At 37.6% G+C, this 19,983-nt stretch overlaps 1 protein-coding gene and 1 long non-coding RNA gene across 12 annotated transcripts in view; one reads left to right on the top strand and one right to left on the bottom strand.

The window, feature by feature from the left end:
• TNNI3K (TNNI3 interacting kinase) overlaps positions 1-19,983 on the bottom strand; it is a 372,046-nt gene that overhangs the window by 262,948 nt on the left and 89,115 nt on the right. The gene's annotated exons all lie outside the window — the stretch shown is intronic.
• The window catches only part of LOC127493437 (uncharacterized), a 91,152-nt gene continuing 85,961 nt past the window's right edge, over positions 14,793-19,983 (top strand). For 2 of the 3 annotated variants that reach the window (XR_007923593.2, XR_011390660.1), the window contains exons 1-2: positions 14,793-14,965; positions 19,528-19,949. This is a non-coding gene — a long non-coding RNA (uncharacterized lncRNA). Of the gene's footprint in view, positions 15,040-19,527; positions 19,950-19,983 lie in introns of all 3 variants that reach the window. The other variant, XR_007923594.2, reaches the window with a different exon arrangement.

Here is a 19,983-nt window from a genome sequence, read left to right on the forward strand (position 1 = left end):
AATGCTTGTGTGTATCAGTACTACTGCAAATATAGGTTTTTGAAACTTTAATACCTTTGTCAGACCAATAGTTAAGAATGTTGTACTAGGGCTGGCCTTGTAGCATAGTTGGTTTGCTCCCCAATAATGCACCTAGGAAAGCAGTGGAGGATCACATAAGTTCTTGGGCCCCTGTAACCCATGTGGGAGACCTGCATGAGGCTTTTGGTTCCTGGCTTCTTTCTTGCACAGCCCTAACAGTTATGGCCATTTTGAGAGCAAACCAACAGATGGAAGATCTCTCTCTGTCTCTCTCTGCCTGTCTCTCTATATAACTCTGCCTTTCAAATAAATAATTTTTTAAAAAAAGTGTTATTCTATGTGTTATTCTATTAAAACTTTAATAATCTGTGATCATTTTAACATTTACTGTATATGAGTGAAATGGTCATTTATTCCATTCAATTATTGCTTATAGCCATTGTCTATATTCCCACTGTAAATTAGGGTACTTTTGCTTTTCACTTGTTAAACTTATTTGGTGAAATATTAAGTCATTTTCTGTAATGTAAATTTTAAAAATGTTAGGTTAAAAACTAAAAAGAAAAAGAGAAAGAGGTTTGGAGGGAGAAGGTAAGGTGCAAGGATGGGAATATCATTATATTCTTAAAATTTTTATCTATGAGGGATCAGCGGTTTGGTGTAGTGGGTAAAGCCTGTGACCCTGGCATCCCATATGGATGCAAGTGTGTGTCCCAGCTCCTGCATTTCAAATACAGCTTCCTGCCTAATGACTTGGGGAAGGCAGCAGAAGATGGCCCAAGCTTTTGGGCACATGGATAAAGCTGCTAGCTCCTGCTTCAGACTGGCCTAGTGTGGGCCATTGAGGCCATTCGGGGAGTGAGCCAGAAGATGGGAAATTTTTATCTGTGAACAATATTGACTATGTTAAAAACTACAATTAAAAAGTTTCCCAATCACTGGACAAAAAAGTCAGTCAAAAATAGAATTCATTGCTACTCCATTTGTAATGAAGTTTTGTATCAGAAAGAATTTTAGATGGTAGTGTTTGCTTTAGAGTTACTAAGCCCTTCTTTTGACTCTATGCTCTATTTTCTTTAATATATATATGTATATATATATATATATTCATGACATTCCTTATAAATGTGACGTGAGAACTCTGTATATCATGTAGGTAAAGTTTTTCTTTTATAACACTGGATGGATATTTTAAAGACTTTTTGAAAATTTAACATAGCTCTAATTAAGTATTGAGAAAAAAATGTTATTGGAAAATAGTTTCTTCAGGCTGTCAAAGAAATTAGGTTCTTTTACACTACCTTTTTCTTATTATTTCAGATTCAATTAAATTTGTTCCTAAAGTTACTTAGAAAATGATTCCACAAGATAATATTCAAAGAAATTAAAGTGGTACTCTATATTCTTAAGTTATGGAAATAAAGCTTAGAGACATATTAACAACTGCATCTAAAGTTAAAGAACCCCATCAACTATAGAAACTTAAAATCTTTATCAGTAATTAATGAGAATATCAGTACAAAAGCTTATGAATAAAGAAAGTGAGGAGAGTGAGGGTAAGGCTGAAGATACAAGAGGCATCATTTTATAGAGGCAATAAAATTGAAGTCAGAAAGTAACATAATTATACCAAAACAAGAGGAGTTGTCTGTGGGCTATTTGTAGGTAAATGATAGGAAAGAAAGGAGCTGGACAAGAAAAGATACAGTTATCAAAGAAGGAAGGAGAAAATAAGGAACACCTATCAAGAAAGGCACAAAGAGAGATTTTTAAGAGAAGAGAGGTGGTGTTGTCTGAGCCTTCCTGTTAATCATCATCTTACTAGGATATTTACTTCCTCAGATACATGCTTTTTCCCCATTATTTCCTTATGTGAAGGTCTTATTTTAAAATCCCTGGCTGAGAACATAGACTTTCAATGTTCACTGTTATGAACATATCATGTTTATGCATTTCAAAAGCTACAATTCTTTCCTTATAAGATTTATTTATAGAACTTGCCATAGGCCCCACATTTTTCACTTATTGCAATTGTTGAGGCTTGAAAATTGGAATTTAGTTAGACTCCCTCCCACTGACAGTCCTTACACTGCACACACCCTGAACTTTACAATCGCAGAATTCAAGTAGCATCTCACAACAAGTTTTCTCATGACTTTCCTTCCCTAACCTAAATCACCCGTTCTTTCAATTTCTCAAAAGAAGCTCTTCTGCGAAATATTTTGAAAACAAAAGTTATTTTCCTCCACTGGAAAACTCAACTTCAAAATTACACTCCAGAGGTCAATTGGAGTCAACTAATAGAACATAAGAAGGAACACATAAACATTTCGCCTCTTAGACAAGGTTAAGTAACAAGAATCCTCATAAAAATTCTGTCAATGATTAATGAATTTCCAGCAGCTAGAATTTAGAAACAAAAGAAAACAGTAACAATTAAGTCTCTGGCTCAAGGGTTAGTACTTTTACAAGAATATATATGGAATATTTAGTTCTCCTCCCTCTTTTTTTTTTCTTTTTTTAATTCCTCATTAAGATAGAAGATGGAGTATTTGTTGAACTTCAAGATAATACTTGAATACATTTTAGAATAGCAGATGCAGATAATCATTTGTATCCTGCAGCTCTTTATTTAACAGTAAAATGGGACATGCTGGCCTGCAGGAATTTTTGAACATGGACACAATGAAATTGGTACATCCAAAATTGTTAAAATATTTTAACTGAATAGGAAGAACTATATATGTTGATCGGTATAGAAACTGATCAAATATGAGAGAAACTGACATATTGAGATTTGATTATTGTTTATAACCCTTGTCTATGCTCTTGAGGAACAGTGGTTTGGCTACTTAGTATTTGTTGAATTCTTCATTTGGTGAAGAGTTAAGCTTATAATTATCAATAAACTGAAAGCATGTCATTGTAAAAATTAAAAGAAAAGAAGGAGGGGAAAGGTGGGACTGTGGGTGAGAATGAGGCTAGGATGTGATGTATCATTATACTGTTAAATCTGTATATATGGGCCGGCGCCAGGGCTCACTAGGCTAATCTTCCGCCTGTGGTGCCAGCACTCCGGGTTCTAGTCCTGGTTGGGGTGCTGGATTCTGTCTTGGTTGCTCCTCTTCCAGTCTGGCTCTCTGCTGTGAGCCGGGAAGGCAGTGGAGGATGGCCCAAGTGTTTGGGTCCTGCACCTGCATGGGAGACCATGAAGAAGCACCTGGCTCCTGGCTTCAGATCAGCGCAGCGCCCTGGCTGTAGCAGTCATTTGGGGGGGTGAACCAACAGAAAAAGGAAGACCTTTCTCTCTGTCTCTCTGTCTCTCTCTCTCACAGTCTAACTCTGCCTGTCAAAAAAAAAAAAAAAATCTGTGTATATGAAATACATGAAATTTGTTCACCTTATATAAATAAAAAATGTTAAAAATCCAAAAGAAAAAAACTCAATTATATATCATTTTCTTGCCAGAGAAGGAGTTAATTAAGGTGAAGAGCACACATTGGATATATAGTTAGACAGCTGTTATTCCATCAGAAAACAGTAAGCATATTGGTGGCAGTAAATCTGAAAACAATTCCATTGGTCATGTTAAATTATGCTAAATTAAGTACAATGTGGCCAAAAATTGAAGCCTACAATGAAAATAAAAAGAATCACAGTATCAATCTGTCCAAGCAGTTTTGGCATCAGAAACAGAAGGGGGGGAAAAAAAAAAAAAACACCAGTAAAGAGGACTCAACCAGAGACTTCAGAGACTTCTAAATCCTATCACACTGCTAGCAAATTGCAGAACATGGATAGAATCAAACCCTAGCAGGTTTGTTCCAGATCTCACTTGCCTAACCACTGTACCATTCAAGACTGCTAAGGGCAAAAACATCAGTCTAGGATCCAAGATTTTTTAAACATTTCACTGTTTTCAAACTTTTATTCAGTAAGCTCAGAACTCAGCGTAAGTATTATGATAGAATTAGCTTGGATGGCAACTGGTTATAGTTTCATATTAGTCTACCCATTATCACTCTTTGCTTGTAGCCACATGACCTCCACTGTACCAATGGAAAACTAGATATCCTCTATCTATTGGAAATCACCATTACAAAAAAATAGTTGCTAGTTTTGGGAGAACAGATTTGCTTCCATGTCTATGTATCAGGTTTTCTTTGCTTCTGGAAAACCAGGCCACAATCATGCTAAGTTTCCTGGGGTATTGGAACCATATATTCAGACAAAGCAAAATATCACTGTGAATCCATCTCTGCATGTATTTTCTATTGTGTGTGATAAAATATAGGTGATCTTGGCTACACATGAGCCTAAGTACTTCCTGAGATGGTGAGAATGACATCATGACTCATCTCTAATGACTAAAATAAAGGAAAAGTTATGAAACCTCTTCCAAAATTAGGTACAGAACAGTGTGACTGTGTCTTACTCATATATCCTTGAGGTCTCTCACTCTCTTTAAGGGAAGCCAGATGCCTTATGTTGTCATATGCATAAGACAGAATGGCTTCGCTGGTGACTATGGATAACAGCCAGAGGAGACCTAGAGCCTTCCAACCTCTCTGCGAGGGAGCACAAAGGGGAGTTTTTACCACAACAGTCACGACAATGGCTACAGACGCACCTGGCACTGTGCTGTCTCACAAGAGGCCTTCACAAAGGGCACAAACCCTGACAAAATGCAAGATATTAATGTTTGTTTTTAAGGCACAAAGTTTTGGGGTTATTTTCCATATATCAACAATGAGCTAAAATACTATTGTGCCTCTCAGTTCATTACTGAAAACAACCAGATCAGAACTGACTTACATCGATAAAGTCTCATATTTCCTGCTTGTGAAAAGTAAAGGAAGGGAAACAGTTCAAATCAATAGCTTTGAACATCTAGATATTTTAAGCACTATGCTTAGTTCTGGAGATTAAAGATAAATTAGTGTCTCAAAAGCAATATACAGGTTAGTGGAAGAAACAAAAGAAACTACTATAATAAAGGAAGACATGGATTTGATACATTTAATGTGTAGACTAATATGAAAAAGAAAAGAATGCGGAAGTTCTAAATTCTGTCTGGGGAAGAAAGAGAAAGCTATAGATGGGATGTAAGCCTTAGACTTAAAGTAGGAGACTTTGTAAAAGCAGATAAGAGAGGATCAGTCAATTCATTCATCCCTCAAACATATTTGATCACATACAAGAACCTGGCAGCTCACCAAGGTTTAACATTTCTTAAAAAATATAGTTCAAAATCTACTCTCCTAATGAAATCATTATGGACATCTTGTCCACTGAACTAACGAGGCAAGTGCTATGGGTTGAGTATGTCTCTCATATTTCATCTTAGAAACTTAATCTCCAAAATTCATATTGATGACACTTGGAGGTGTGAACTTTGGGAGGTAGTCAGGATTAGGTGAGGTTGTGTGGGTGGGGTTCCCCTGACGCCATTAGTGATTTTAAAAGAAGAGAGAAACCCAAGCTACCAATTTCATAAGAGACTTCCCTCAGTAGTAAGTAATTAGCTCTATAATGAGCATTGCTTCATCATATGCCTCACCATGTGATATCTTCTTGCCTGTCATCATGCACCAAGAAGGCCCTCATCAGGTGCCAGCAACTTGACATTGAACTGCCCAGCTCCAAGAACAGTGAGTTAAACAAATCGCTATTCTTCATAAATTATCTAGTCTCTGGTATTCACTTATAGCAACAGAAAATAGATGAGTGACTAAATGTTCTGATAACCTAAGTCTGATACCCTAAGCGTCACATTGAAGTTTTTTAAAACAGTTCCTTACAGACACTCTTCTTGGAATTACTAAGTCAGGACCTCTAGATACCACAAATATGCAGTTTACAAAAGCTCCTCACAAACTTCCTTCTGTATCCAATGTAAAGTAACAGGGCTTATAGAATTCTTGCCACAGGAGGTGACTGTGGTGGACTCACATGGTAAGCTGCCACCTGAAACATGCCTGTATCTCACGTGGGCACTGGATGGAAGATCTCTCTCTCTCTCTCCCCCCCTCTCCATCTGTAACTCTGTCTTTCAAAAAATAAATTAAATCATAAAAACTTATAAAATGGACAGAATATATGAACCAACCTTTTTTTTTTTTCTTAACAAATTTGGCATCAGGCACTGAAGGGGGGAAAGTCCCATGAATTCTGGAAGAATCTGTCTGTTGAAAAGATGCAGTTGACATTCTGCAGAAACTTGGTGTCTAGAGTTCATAAGACAGGGTACCAGAGATCCCATAACTATATGAACTTTAAAGATACTCAGAGTCTCCCTGGAGGATTCAGCATGTACCAGTGAGAAAATGATCAACAGTTTGAGAGGCTGGCACTGTGGCATAGAAAGTTAAGCCCCTTCCTGCAGTGTTGGCATCCCATATGGGCACTGTTTCAAGTCCACATCACATCCAGTTCCTTGTTAACACACCTGTGAAAGCAACAGAATATAGTCCAAGTTTCTTGGGCCCCTGCACTCACATGGGAGACCCAGAGAAAGCTCCTGGCTTCAGCCTGGCCCAGCCCTGGCCATTGCAGCTATTTGAGAAGTAAATCAGTGGATGGAAGATTTTGTTTGTGTGTGTGTGTGTGCATGCATGTGTGTGTCTCTCTCTCTGCCTCTCTCTGTGTATATCTGCATTTCAAATAAATAAATAATAAAATTATTTGAAAAACAATTAACAGTAAGATGTGGCAGTACTAGTGTCCAGTGCTCACACAGAAACATGAGAAATGCCTATTCCCACCATTCAACTGAAAATTTCATGATTCCTGGGGCCTCGGATGAAGTACTCACAAGAGACTTCCATCATCAGAAAGATACTAGTTCTACACACATAATTGCTTCAGCCCACCAAATAAAATTAAAAGCCAGACTTTAAAGGATCAGATGGCTTCCAAGTAAGTTAACTTCATCCCAGTAGGAAGAGGGATGGGAGTTGTGGTAAGCATAGTTACAGGAATTCAAAAATATCCGGTCACTGAACTTAAAATCCTTAATGTCTGAAATACAGTTATAAATGACCAGAAATGTAAAGAGGCAGGAACATGAGACTTATCATGCAGAGAAAAAGCAATCAACCAAAGCTGATCCAGAATTCATACAAATGTTAGAATTTACAAAAAATAGAAATATAATCATTATCAAAACTGTAAGCCAACTGTTTAGAAATTTAAGCAGAGCCAAGCAAGTATAATAAAGACCATGATCAAATTTCTAAAGAAAAAGCAATAACACATAAGGTACAGAATATATTAGAAGAGATTAACAGTATATTAGACATTATAGAGGGAAGGATTAGTAAACTTGAAGACATGGTGATAGATATTTTATCAAAATGAAGTAAGGAGAGAGGTGAATATGCATATAATTTTAGAGGATACAGAAAAGTATTTAAAGAAATAAGGGTAGGGGCCAGTGCTGTGGTGAGCAGGTTAACGCCCTGGCCTGAAGTGCTGGCATCGCATATGGGCACCGGTTCTAGTCCCGACTGCTCCTCTTGCGATCCTCATAGCTCTCTGCTATGGCCTGCAAAGAAGTAGAAGATGGCCCAGGTCCTTGGGCCCTTGTACTCACATGGGATACCTGGAAAAAGCTTCTGGTACCTGGCTTCGGATTGGCACAGCTCCAGCTGTTGCGGCAATCTGGGGAGTGAACCAGCAGATGGAAAACCTCTCTCCGTCTCTACCTCTCTCTTTAACTCTGTCTTTCAAATAAATAAAATAAATCTTAAAAAAAAGAAATAAGGGTGAAATTATTCCAAAATTGATGAATATTGTGGATTCACCAATGCAATAAACTTAGTTAACTTGGAACACAAGAAACATGAAGAAAACTACCCAACCCACTAAATTGTTCACTCACTGATAGAAAATCTAAAAGGAACCCAAATAAAATATATGTTATATACTGAAGGATTAAAAAAAAAAAAACAAGGACCACAGACTTCTTATCAGAAATAACACAAGTAAGAATCATAGCTTTAAAGTACTTAAAGAAAAGAAGAAAAACACCATATCATTTAGAATTCCAAAAACAATGCTGAAATAGTCTTATTACAATCAAATAGTATTAGAAGCAAATGATTTGAATAGATGCTCCACCAAAAGAGAAATTACAAAATATATACAGATAATGATTCTTCCAATCCATGAGCATGGAAGATTTTTCCATTTCTTGGTATCCTCTTCTATTTCTTTCTTCAAGGTTTTGTAATTTTCATCGTAGAGATCCTTAACGTCCTTGGTTAAGTTTATTCCAAGGTATTTGATTGTTTTTGTAGCTATTGTGAATGGGATTGATCTTAGAAGTTCTTCCTCAGCCATGGCATTGTCTGTGTATACAAAGGCTGTTGATTTTTGTGCATTGATTTTATACCCTGCTACTTTGCCAAACTCTTCTATGAGTTCCAATAGTCTCTTAGTAGAGTTCTTTGGGTCCCCTAAATAAAGAATCATGTCATCTGCAAAGAGGGATAGTTTGAGTTCTTCCTTCCCAATTTGTATCCCTTTAATTTCTTTTTCTTGCCTAATAGCTCTGGCTAGAACCTCCAGAACTATATTGAATAGCAGTGGTGAGAGTGGGCATCCCTGTCTGGTACCAGATCTCAGTGGAAATGCTTCCAACTTTTCCCCATTCAATAGGATGCTGGCTGTGGGTTTTTCATAGATTGCTTTGATTGTATTGAGGAATGTTCCTTCCAAACCCAGTTTGCTTAGAGTTTTCATCATGAACGGGTGTTGTATTTTATCAAATGCTTTCTCGGCATCTATTGAGATAATCATATGGTTTTTCTTCTGCAGTCTGTTAATGTGGTGTATCACATTGATTGTCTTGCAAACATTGAAGCATTCCTGCATACCAGGGATAAATCCCACTTGGTCTTGGTGGATGATCTTTCTGATGTGTTGTTGCATTCTATTGGCCAGAATTTTATTGAGGATTTTTGCATCTATGTTCATCAGGGATATTGGTCTGTAATTCTCTTTCAGTGCTCGTGGATTGGAAGAATCAATATCATCAAAATGTCCATTCTCCCAAAAGCAATTTATAAATTCAATGCAATACCAATCAAGATACCGAAGACCTTCTTCTCAGATCTGGAAAAAATGGTGCTGAAATTCATATGGAGGCACAAGAGACCTCGAATAGCTAAAGCAATCTTGTACAACAAAAACAAAGCCAGAGGCATCACAATACCAGATTTCAAGACATACTACAGGGCAGTTGTAATCAAAACAGCATGGTACTGGTACAGAAACAGATGGATAGACCAATGGAACAGAATTGAAACACCAGAAATCAACCCAAACATCTACAGCCAACTTATATTTGATCAAGGATCTAAAACTAATTCCTGGAGCAAGGACAATCTATTCAATAAATGGTGCTGGGAAAATTGGATTTCCACATGCAGAATCATGAAGCAAGACCCCTACCTTACACCTTACACAAAAATCCACTCAACATGGATTAAAGACCTAAATCTACGACCTGACACCATCAAGTTACTAGAGAACATTGGAGGAAACCCTTCAAGATATTGGCACAGGCAAAGAATTTCTGGAAAAGACCCGGGAGGCACAGGCAGTCAAAGCCAAAATCAAATATTGGGATTGCATCAAATTGAGAAGTTTCTGTACTGCAAAAGAAACAGTCAGGAGAGTGAAGAGACAACCGACAGAATGGGAAAAAATATTTGCAAACTATGCAACTGATAAAGGGTTAATAACCAGAATCTACAAAGAGATCAAGAAACTCCACAAAAACAAAACCAACAACCCACTTAAGAGATGGGCCAAGGACCTCAACAGACATTTTTCAAAAGAGGAAATCCAAATGGCCAACAGGCACATGAAAAAATGTTCAAGGTCATTAGCAATCAGGGAAATGCAAATCAAAACCACAATGAGGTTTCACCTCACCCCAGTTAGAATGGCTCACATACAGAAATCTACCAACAGCAGATGCCGGCGAGGATGTGGGGAAAAAGGGACACTAACCCACTGTTGGTGGGAATGCAAACTGGTTAAGCCACTATGGAAGTCAGTCTGGAGATTCCTCAGAAACCTGAAGATAACCCTACCATTCGACCCAGCCATCCCACTCCTTGGAATTTACCCAAAGGAATTTAAATTGGCAAACAAAAAAGCGGTCTGCACCCTAATGTTTATTGCAGCTCAATTCACAATAGCTAAGACCTGGAACCAACCTAAATGCCCATCAACGGTAGACTGGATAAAGAAATTATGGAATATGTACTCTTTACAATACTATACTGCAGTAAGAAACAACGAAATCCAGTCATTTGCAACAAAATGGAGGAATCTGGAACACATCATGCTGAGTAAAATAAGCCAGTCCCAAAGGGACAAATACCATATGTTTTCCCTGATCGGTGACAACTGACTGAACACCAAAAAGGAAACCTGTTGAAGTGAAATGGACACTATGGGAAACGGTGACTTAATCAGCATAGCCCTGACTGTTAATGAACAACTTAATACATTATCCCTCTTAGTAGTTTTTTTGTCTGTTCTACTTAATATGACTGGTTTAATTCTGTAATTAATACACAGTTATTCTTAAGTGTTGAAAATTAACTGAAATGTGATCCCTGTTAAACATAAGAGTGGGAATAAGAGAGGGAAGAGATGTATAATTTGGGACATGGTCAAGCTGACTTGCCCCAAATGATAGAGTTAGAAACATACCAGGGGATTCCAATTCAATCCCATCAAGGTGGCATGTACCAATGCCATCTCACTATTCCAAGTGATCAATTTCAGTTCGCAATTGATCATAATGAAAGGACTAAGAGTCAAAGGGAGCACATAAACAAGTCTAGTACCTGCTAACACTTACCGATAGAATAAATAAAGGGGAGAGTGATCCAACATGGGAAGTGAGATACTCAGCAGACTCATAGAATGGCAGATGTCCTAAATAGCACTCTGGCCTCAGAATCAGCCCTAAAGGCATTCGGATCTGGTTGAAATGCCCATGAGAGTATTTCAGGCATGGAAAGCCAAGACATTCTGGCAAAAAGATCTCTGTGAGTGAGATCCCAGTGGAAAGAACAGGTCTTCAAAGAAGGAGGTACCTTTCTCTGAAGGGAGGAGAGAACCTCCACTTTGACTATGACCTTGTCTAAACAAGATAAGAGTCGGAGAACTCAGAGGGCTTCCATAGCCTTGGAAACTCATGACTGGAGCGTAGGGAGATTACTGATGCCATAGACAGGAGTGTCAATCGGTAAAGTCAACAACAGGAGTCACTGTGCACTTACTCCTCATGTAGGACCTCTGTCCTTAATGTGTTGTGCATTGAGATTTAATGCTATAACGAGTACTCAAACAATATATTTCACTTTGTGTTTCTATGGGGGTGCAAACTGTTGAAATCTTTACTTAATGCATACTAAACTGATCCTCTGTAAAAGAGAAAAGAAATTATCAATTCCCAACTTGACTCTCACTGGGATTAAACATGACAATAGGTCTGATTGATTTCATCATCATTAAAAAAAAATCATTCATTATTTTTCACTTTATGTTTCTGTGTGGGAGCAAACTGTTGAAATCCTTACTTAATGTATACTAAGCTGATCTTCTGTATATTAAGATAATCGAAAATGAATCTTGATGTGAATGGAAGGGGAGAGGGAGTGGGAAAGGGGAGGGTTGTGGGTGGGAGGGACGGTATGGGGGGGAAGCCATTGTAATCCATAAATCGTACTTTGGAAATTTATATTCATTAAATAAAAGTTAAAAAAATATATACAGATAATAAATAAGCACATGAAGAGAAGCTAAACTCCTTTGGCATTTGGGAGATATAAATTAAAATTAAATTAAAACTACAATGAAATATCACTGCATACTCATTAGAATGGATAAAACTAAAAATATGAAATATGGCAAGTTTTGGTGAAAATATGTGGAAATTGAAACTCTCACACATTGTTGATAGGGATGAAAAGTAGTAATAATCACTTAGGAAATGATTTTTCAATTTCTTAAAAAGTTATACATAAGCTTATCAAAGGATCCATCCAATTTAGTCTTAGATATTTACCTAAGAGAAATAAATGCTATGTCCATACAAACACTCATAGAGAAATTTTCCTTTTAGCTTTATTGGTAATTACAAATGGTAGAAACAATCTAAATGTCTATTGAGAGGTCGATAGGTCAAAACTGTAGTATATAAAAAAAAATGGACTATTACTCATGGATTAGACATCTTATTGGACAATTCATAACTAACACTGAAATCATATGACTGACATTAAAAATTCTCAATCTTACTGATCTTCAATTCTAAACTCCTGCTTTTTACACACACACACACACACAAACATACACAAGGTCTTTTTTCATTGTTCCTCATCACAGTGCCCTGGAAATCCTTTATCCTGATTCTGAAACAGAAATCTAGGAATTATTTTAACAAAATCTTTTGCTATGTACCCTTCATATATAAACCACCACCAAGTATATATGAGTCTACTCTGTAAATATTTTGCAAATCAGTCCTTGTCTCTTAATGTAAACTACCAAAAACCATGCCCAGGCAACCATTAAAGAATATTGTCTCCTGGGGCTGGCGCTGTAGCATAGAAGGTAAAGTTGCTACCTGCAGTGCTGGTATCCTATATGGGTGCCGGTTGAGTTCTGGCTGCTCCACTTCCAATCCAGTACTCTGCTATGGGCTAGGAAAGCAGTATAAGGTGGCTCAAGTCCTTGGGCCCCTGAACCCATGTGTGAGACCTGCTTGAAACTCCAGGCTCCTGCCTTTGGATCAGCTCTGCTCCGACTGTTGAGGCCATTTAGGGAGTAAACCAGCGGATGGAAGACTTCTCTCTCTCTATTTGTAGGCCTCTGCCTCTCTTTTTGTAACTCTGCCTTTCAAATAAATAAATAAATCTTTAACAAAAGAATATTGGATCCTAAAACATCTCCCCACACAAATTATTCCAGTTCTGTTTATTTTTAACACCACAGCCAGAGTTGTTTGCTCAGAATGGAAATCTAATCATACTACCTCTCATTGACTTTTCATTCTTAGGAGAGAGACAGGACTCAGTCAAATTTTGACTGTAAAAGAGAGCTTACCTTATTACTTGAGAACAAGAGGAATAAATCAGAACCATTCTGAAGAATATGTGATCACTCTACAAGCAAGGCCACTGGTCACCTGGCCTCTCACTTTCCTCTCCAGGTTGCTTTTGACCCATATCCTCTAGCTCTCTACGCTCCATTCACACACCCTCTTCTATTACTCCTTGCTATATTTCCTCCAGCCAGAAAGCTTTTACATATACCATTTCCTCTGTAAAGAAAACTTTCTCTGTAATCTAGCTTGTTATTTGTAAAGTGGAGGTGAAAATTGTACTTATCTTGCAAGTTTGTCTTAATGATTAAGAGTTAAAATAAATGTAAGCCACTTAGCACACAGCAAGCACTAAAAGTACTAATGCTACTTTTACTGTTATTATTTTCTTCTCTTTGCTTGATTCATATCAATTTAATTTGTTGAGTTTTTAAGCAAAATTGTCAGTTGCTCAGAGATTTTATCCTAAACCTTGACCACAGATATATTCATTGAGCAAATATTGTGTCTTCTATGTGCCAGGCAGGCCCTGGGCTAGGAACTGACAATAATGGAGAGAGAAAAAAAAACCTTTTTCTTTGTTGTGCTTATATTTTAATACAGGAGACATACAAAAGACAAAGCAAATAAATAACAGGATTCATTACATCGTGACCAGTGCTGGGGAAGAGTAAAGAATAGAAGAGATTAGAAAATACCAAAGATTTGATGTTTAAGTTTCAAATAGGATGATTTGTGAAGGCCTCGATGAGAGAATTTTATTTAATTAGGACCTTAAGAGGGTTAAGGAATACGACCTTGGGTAGCTGAGGAGAGAAGTTCAGGCAAAGAGCAGAGCAGAGCAATGTCCTGAGATGTCTGAGGATTTAAGATCAAAGAGGAATGAATTAGGCAAGAGTGAGAGTTAAGATCAGAAAGTAAACAAATATTTTTACTCTGAACAGTATGGGAAGATTTTGGAGCAGTGGAGAGACATATGTACATATATGGTGAAAGTCTCACTCTGGCCACTGTGCCAGAACACATGAGAGGAGAAAGAGCTGAAGGAAGGACAAATTCCACTTTTAGTCATAGCACCATGATGACCTTCATTATAGGTTTATCACAATGGCAATATTAAATTTATTAGCTCTGTAAACCAAGGAATTGTATGCCATTTTACTCATCATTATATTACCAGCAGTGAATACAGAACCTATTATTTAAGAAATACTAGTGATCAGTTTAAGTTCATAATTGATCAAAAAGACAAGATTAAGTGTCAAAGGGATTACATAAATAAGACCAGTGTCTGCAAATAATAAATGATAGAATTAAAAAGGAGAGAATGATCCTACATGGGAAGCAGGATACACAGCAGACTGATAAAATAGCAAATGCCCTAAATAGTACCCTGGCCTCAGAATCAGCCCTTAAGGCATTCAGATCTGGCTGAAGAGCCCATGAGAGTTTCGCAGGCATGGAAAGCCAAGACACTGTGGCAAAAAACAAAAACAACAAAACAAAACAAACCTAAATGAAAGATCTCTGTGAGTGAGATCCCAGTGGAAAGAACGGGCCATCAAAGAAGGAGGTACCTTTCTCTGAAGGAAGGAGAGAACTTCCACTTTGACTATGGCCTTGTCTAAATAAGGTCAGAGCTTGTGAACTCAAGAGGCTTCTATAGCCTTGGCAGCTCATGACAAGAGCCTCGGATAATTACTGATGTCATAAATAAGAGTGTCAATTGTTAAATCAACAATGGGAGTCACTGTGCACCTGCTCCCCATGTAGGACCTCTGTCCTTAATGTGTTGTACTATGCGAATTAACGGTAAAACTAGTATTCAAACAGTACTTTATACTTTGTGTGTCTTTGAGGGTGCAGTCTGTTGAAATCTTTACTAAGTATGTACTAAGTTGATCTCCTGTATATAAAGATAATTTAAAATGAATTGTGATAAAGAATGGGATGTGAGAGGGAGTGGGAGATGGCATGGTTGCATGTGGGAGGGAGGTTATGGGGGGGAAGCCACTATAATTCAAAAATTGTACTTTGGAAATTTATATTTATTAAATAAAAGTTTAAAAAATAACTGAAAGAATGAATGAGTATATATTATTATACTTTAATCTTAGGTTTCACTAACAGATTGCAAGCTTTGAGATCACATTTAAAACTCCATTCTATATGTCTATATATGTCTATTAAGTTTTACCATAATGATCACATAGTATTTGATGTGATGTGGTCCAGCTAATTTTTGTATCTTTTATAAAGTTACTTGAATAAAATTCTATAAAAACAAAGTAAAACTTTTTGAAAATCAAAATAAGCTATAAAAAGTCTAAAGAGGGAACATAAACTCTTAAGGTTTACATATTGCCAGAAACCATGAAACACACACAAGGGAGAATCAATGATGGATTTTTTCCTCCTGTCTTATGGGAAATAAGACTTGATAATAGAAGTTTATTTATAATCATAGCTGCAAAATTGCCTCTAGGAAAGCAATCATAATGGAGCAAGCGGTCTTGTTTTCTTACAAATTCAATTAAAAGCAACAACTAAAATTCAGTTATATTTGTCATAAACTCACTGAGAAAATCAAACCAACACCATTTACTAAATCAAGTCTCAGTCCAGTTTACTAAATTCCTGGCATTGTTATACACACACTTAGACATTAATTGGTTGACTGAAATATATAAGTATAACACATTTTGCTACTTGCAAATACTTGATAAATTTTAAATATTCCATGATTATATTTCTTATTTTGTAGTGGTTCTTTGTTGGTCTGAAAATATGTAATTTTTTAAACATTAGTCTTAAGATGAGAATTTAAACTAGAGCAATAATGGAATTTTCACTGTTTCTGATTACTTTTTCTCCTATAAAGTTATTTTTACTTGTAAAATTGCTGGTATGAACTCTTTCTCATCATATGACATATTCCCACTACTAAATCAAGACAAAACCCAATATCTTTCCATAAACAGTTTGTATGCAAATCATGGAGCAAATGCAGCATTTTTGTAACAGAGAGGTTCTACTAAGTTGCTGTGTCCCCTTTTTATCAATGTTCTTCTAACTGCTTATATTTTGTTCGCAATTAATGAAGGCTCAGGAGAAGGCATTTTGTGATTCTTTTATTATTAGACAAGAAGTTAATAAAATAGAGACTTTTGCTTTTCTTCCTTTGACCTATTTCTCAAATGTAAACTATATATTAACCAATGATTTCCATAAGCTGCAATAAAGATAACACATAACTATGGAGTCTCATCACTACTATTTAATGACATACACTCTTTTCCCCCAAATGGTAATCAAATTAAGGAGAACAAAGTTAATTACACACACACACACACACACACACGGCCTTCAAAAAGTTCATGAAAATGCATATTATGAAAACATGCATTTATTTCAAAATTATTTTGCAGCAAATAAATTTCTCTCTCTTTTTTTCTTTTTCTTTTTGACAGGTAGAGTTAGACAGTGTGAGAGAGAAAGACAGAGAGACAGGTCTTCCTTTTTCCATTGGTTCACCCCCCAAAAGGCTGTTACAGCCGGCGCACTGCGCTGATCCGAAGCCAGGAGCCAGGTGTTTTTCCTGGTCTCCCTTGCGGGTGCAGGGACCAAGTACCTGGGCCATCCTCTACTGCCTTCCCGGGCCACAGCAGAGAGCTGGACTGGAATAGCAGCAACAGGGACAGAATCCGGCACCCTTACCGGAACTAGAACCCAGAGTGCCGGTGCCGCAGGTGGAGGATTAGCCTAGTGAGCCGTGGCGCTGGCCATAAATTTCTCTTAATGCTATTTTTCTATGAATTTTTGAAGTACCTTAATTTATATGTAAACACACACACACAAACACACATTCAGTTCCATTCTTAGCTATATGTGTCATTGTGATTCTAAATATATTCTTGTTAAGAACATTTTCAGGAATATTCATGAAATTGTATGTGTTTTTTTCTTAAGATGTATTTATTTGAAAGACAGAGTTATACAAAAAGAGAGGAGAGGCAGAGAGAGAGAGGTCTTCCATCTGATGGTTCACTCCCTAATTGGCCACAACAGCTGGAGCTGAACCCATCTGAAGCCAGGAGCCAGGAGCTTCCTCAAGGTCCCCAACGTGGGTGCAGGGGCCTAAGGACTTGTGCCATCTTCTACTGCTTTCCCAGGTCATAGCAGAGAGTTGGATTGGAAGTGGAGCAGCTGGGTTTAGAACTGGCACCCATATGGGATGCCAGCACTTTAGGCCATGGCATAAACCCACTGTGCCACAGCACTGGCCCCTGTATGTGATATCATAGTGTGCAACCTATACAATTGCACAAGCATGATGCTTGCAGTAATGGGAGGTGACAACCTATAATGGTTTCCTAGGTATGGATTTCAGTAGTTGACATCAACAGACAAGAACAGATTTATAAATTATTTAGAGGGCAAAATCATATTGATTTGCTGATGGGTTACATGTGAAGAACCTAGAAGAAGATGATGTCACTGGTTTCAGCATCTAGATAATGGTTTTCCAGGACATTGTGAAGAGAAACACCTTGTGATAGAAAAAGACCATGTGTGGAATGGAAGAGTGGAGGTTTAAAGATAAATGAGTGTAAAAATTTAAAATTGGCAAATGAAATATCCAGCTAATGGGTTGTATTCCATTTTTATTTTGGAGTGTCTATAGTGTTTACCTGTCTACCTAATGATGGACTCTCGGGTTGTTTCTACTTTTTTATAATTATTATTAAGGCTGCAATGAAGAATTTTGTGCAAGTCTTTGTATGGACATTTTTATTTCCCCTGCACAAATATTTAATAGTGGAGTCAGTAGCTGGCTTCTTTGTAGGTTTACCTCTAACTCAAACTGTTCCCAAAAGGTTGCATTGTTTTACTTTTTTGCTGTTATAGTCTTGAAATTATCTCTGTTTTTCCCTGTTTTCTCTTTTCTTTTTCTTTCTTTCCTTTTTTTTTAAATAAGGGGCTCTTCTTTTTATCACTAAGAACTGCAAAGTATCCACTAAGTCTGGATAAAAAGTAAGTTGATTAATCCAATCTGTAAGCAGATCAATAATATAGAAATTTATTAGTGAGGGCATGTGGTCCATTGGTTAAAGTGCTGCTTGTGATGCCTGCACCCCATATTGGAGTACCTGAGTCTGCGTGCTGGTTCTGCTTCAATTCTACCTCCTGTTCATATGTACCCTTGTGAGCAGCAGGTGACAGCTAAAGTACTTTGGTCTGTGTAATCCTGTGGCAGATCTTGATCAAGCTGTAGGCTCCTTGTTTGGCTTGGCCAACTCTGGCTCTTGGCAGATGGGGAATTAACCAGTGGATGAATGACCTTCGTCTCTTTCTCTGCCTTTCAAATAAATAATTTACTGAAAAATTCTTTTAATATTCAGAAGAAAGAAAGTAAAAGGGAGAACCAGAAAAATTTGTCTCAAAATAGCAGTTAAATGAGATAGAAACTATTATTATGATATTCTACCAGAATATTCTTCAGTGCACAGTTAAGAAATATTTTTAGTGTGACTATAAGAATCAAACTTTTCTTGAAAAGCTGGAAAACAAGTTTCATGCTTTGGTAATTCCTCTGAAATATACCTTTAACATTGTGGATTTTTACCTAAGACAGATGCAAAACACAGCAGAAAGAATAATTCTTAAATGAATTTTCAATGAGGTTGCATGGGAATAAATCTTTAATAAAACAAATTTCACTTAGAAATTCTGAAGAATATACACAAACAATGGACTTTCTCCTGGTAACTTCCCTGAGGCAATTTTTCCAAAGATACACTCTTGAGGGCTAGAAAAAACATTGGTTAAGAATTCATTGTTGGCCGGCGCCGGGGCTCACTAGGCTAATCCTCCACCTTGCGGCGCTGGCACACCGGGTTCTAGTCCCGGTCGGGGCGCCGGTTCTGTCCTGGTGCCCCTCTTCCAGGCCAGCTCTCTGCTGTGGCCAGGGAGTGCAGTGGAGGATGGCCCAATCCTTGGACCCTGCACCCCATGGGAGACCATGATAAGCACCTGGCTCCTGCCATCGGATCAGCGCAGTGCGCTGGCCGCGGCGGCCATTGGAGGGTGAACCAACGGCAAAGGAAGACCTTTCTCTCTGTCTCTCTCTCTCACTGTCCACTCTGCCTGTCCAAAAAAAAAAAAAAGAATTCATTGTTAAGATTCAAACATATGACTTAGAATTTAGACTCTGATATTTAATTACTCTATGATCTGGTATAAATTTAGCTAATTTTCTTTAGTTTCTTTTTCTCATCAATAAAATTATTTGAGGATTAAATGATATGATACAATAATAAAATCAGCAAAAAGATCTGACAAAAAGAAATCCTTCATAAATGTCCATTTCTCAGTTCTAGGCTTGGAAGATCACCACAAGGTGTGGAGAGTAGCGTCTCACCAGTGCAGAGCTGTTACAGAGGTGGCAGAGGATCTGAATCATGCCCCTGCCACGTTAAAGGCAAGGAAAGTATATCTCTGATGGGGCAAACCTCAGGCCTCCTTGCATGGAGGAAGGCCGGGAGTTGGGAGTCCTGAGAAATCTGGTAAACCTTAGTGAGGCTCCAGAATCCAGGACCCCAGGCTTTGGAAGACGTCTGAGGAAATAAAACTGAGAAGGTGCCCAACCTGAAGGCAAGACACAAAGAAGTCACAAGTCTCAACTGGCTTCAGAAAGGGTTAGCCATTTCTTCGGAAGTATGCAACGATTGCCTACAATGTAAATCACAGGAGACAGTGAGACCTCATCCTGGAACTAGTGAATTTCCTATCCACGGTAAGAGAGAAATCAGTGTATGACAAGGCAGTGA

This window comes from Oryctolagus cuniculus, chromosome 7, assembly GCF_964237555.1.
Source record: "Oryctolagus cuniculus chromosome 7, mOryCun1.1, whole genome shotgun sequence".
NCBI lineage: Eukaryota > Metazoa > Chordata > Mammalia > Lagomorpha > Leporidae > Oryctolagus > Oryctolagus cuniculus.